Genomic DNA, 2770 nt, shown 5'->3' on the forward strand with positions numbered 1-2770 from the left:
CGGAAACTAGGGCGGCAAGAGTGGAACAAAACACTAGGCAAAAGGCCGAGTCTTCCACCCTTTACCAAGTATATAGATGCATTAATAATATAAGAGATATTGTGATATCCCAACCAAAATCCTGTCCACCATGGAGAAATCTTCAACTTCACCTGCAACTAGCAACGCTATAAGAGGGGCTGAGCAAAAGCGGTAACATAGCCAAACAACGGTTTGCATAGGAAAGGTGTCAAAGGTTAGAGGTTCATGGCAATATGGGATGGCTTGATAAACAGGTAATAGGTAGCGCAGCATAGCGATAGAACGAAGCAACTAGCATAGCAATGATAGTAGTGAGATCCAGGGTAGCGGTCATCTTGCCTGAAATCCCGCAAGGAAGAAGAACGAGTCCATGAAGAAGACGAACGGATGAAGCCACGAAGACGAACCTAGCGTAGACGAACGATTCCTCACGATCGCAACGAAACAGGAACTATCGAAAAGAAGCACACAACATAGTAAACAAACCACACAAGAACAAGGCATGATGCACAACAAGCATGATGCACGACAAGACTACATGAAGCTACTCATGGCAAGAGATGATGCAAACAAGAGCAACACATCAAGGCAAGTTTAAATGAGGCCGGGAACAACATATAACAATTCCGGTAAGTCCTCATATGCATATTTCGAAATTGGTCCAGATCTGAATAAACCTTATGTTCAAGTTGTTAAACAGCAAGTTAAGATGCAACAAGATGATCTACACGAGATTCTAGTCAAGTTACATATAAAGTTCATTTAGTTCGAAGCTACGGCCTTGAAGATATGAGCAAAACAAGTTAAATATGGCATTGATGCAAAATGCACCCAAACATCAAGCAAACACCTCAATACAAGGATGCAACATGATAATATGAAACTACATGCAATTCTAAGCAAGTTTCATATAGAGCACACTCAAAACGGAGCAACGGTTCAACACATGCACACTATACAAGTTATAGCAACAATCTGTCCAAAACAGCAACTAGGCATATTGCAAGCATCAAAATAATAAGCTACATCACCCCAACATAATAACAAAAGGCATGGGCATGATGTACAGGTAAAGCATAACAAAACATGAACACTGAGCTATCTCCATAAATCACTAGAACATGCTCAAACACACATGGTAAGATTGCAAGTTATAACAATTTCAGACTTTGCAGAAAATAACATCACGATGCAATGTTTAGAGCTATCAAACAACATGTTACAGGAACTTATCATGGCAAACAAAGGCATGGCATGAATCTACTAAATGTATAGATCAAAAGTCCCTTAGTGACCATAAGCCAAAAAGGATCAGAAAATATGATGGCACCCACGTAAACATAGCAAGTTATATTACAGATTCACACATGGCAGGAACAGAATTATGAAGGCATGTTAATGAGCTTGTGCAACTCACTACAGAGCAAAACATGGCATGGCAAGGCACCCAACAATAAGAAGACATATTTGTGAAGCTAAGCAGAGCAAGAGAAAGTTCATAGGGTGCATGGAACACTAGCAGAACACATGGAAACAACTGAACTTAATGTTAACAGGCTGACAGCAACATTATGAAGCAACTTTGGAGCAAGATATGAACAAGCTACAGCAAGCTATAAATGCAACCAAGGGCATGTATGGATAGAGCAAGACATGTAGAACAAAACATGTTTATAGAACATCTCCAGATTATGCATAGAATGATTAGTAGCGACATGTTTATATAGCATCACGAAATAACTTATTCAGCCTAGCAAAACAGCAACATCATGTACCCTACTTAACAAGCTCGATACACTCACCACAAGTCATTGCATGACAATATAAGCATAGCATCATCAAGAAGACATGTTTGTGAAACAAACCAAGTTAAGAACAAGTCCATAGCATGCAAGGATCAACTATAGCATCCTTGGCTAAATTGAATAACATGTAAACAATCTGCCAGGAAACATTTTGAAGCAAAAGTAGAGCACGAAAATGACATGCTAGACTACTACATAATTGCAACAAAGGGCATGAATGGATACAAAATAACCTATTGTTCAAAACACCCATACTGAAGTATCTCAAAATATGCATGGATCTCCCTGTAGCAATAAGTTTACATGGCATCAAAATAACAGCAGAACAGGGACTAAAATCAGCAACATCACGATGCCTAGTTTGCATGCTTGTGCTAGTCACCACATTGATCACAGAAATACATGGCAAGCATCTCTGTAAAGAAGAAATAGCATAGTTCAAAACATATGAAGACATCAACCTCATAGGATGCACACATCAATCATGGCAAAAATGACAAATGAGCTCGTTCTGTTAACAAACAACAGATAACATTATGAAGCACTCTTACAACGATAATTCAGGCATCAAGATGACCTCGAATGAATATGATGCAATGGAATGAAATGATGTACTCGTTGAGGCGAACAATTTGACATATTACACGCACGAAACGGAGCTACGGATGCAGAGATACGGCATGATGAACATGGCATGAAAATGACAAAAATCTGAGACTTAGACGATTTTGAGGGGAAAGTCAACCTCGTCGCGGATCTCGCCGGAGTTCGCCCGAGAAGAATCCTACGGTGGCCGGAGCTCGGGGAGGACGACGGGGATGCCGGGGCAGATGGGTCTGGGCCGGATCTCACCGGATCCGGCCGGTTCCCGGCGGAGGACAGGCGCGGCATGGCCGGCGCGGGGCCAGCGGAGGCGCAACGGCGGCGAGGCGCCAGGGCGACGG

This window comes from Triticum dicoccoides, chromosome 6B, assembly GCF_002162155.2.
Source record: "Triticum dicoccoides isolate Atlit2015 ecotype Zavitan chromosome 6B, WEW_v2.0, whole genome shotgun sequence".
Lineage (NCBI taxonomy): Eukaryota > Viridiplantae > Streptophyta > Magnoliopsida > Poales > Poaceae > Triticum > Triticum dicoccoides.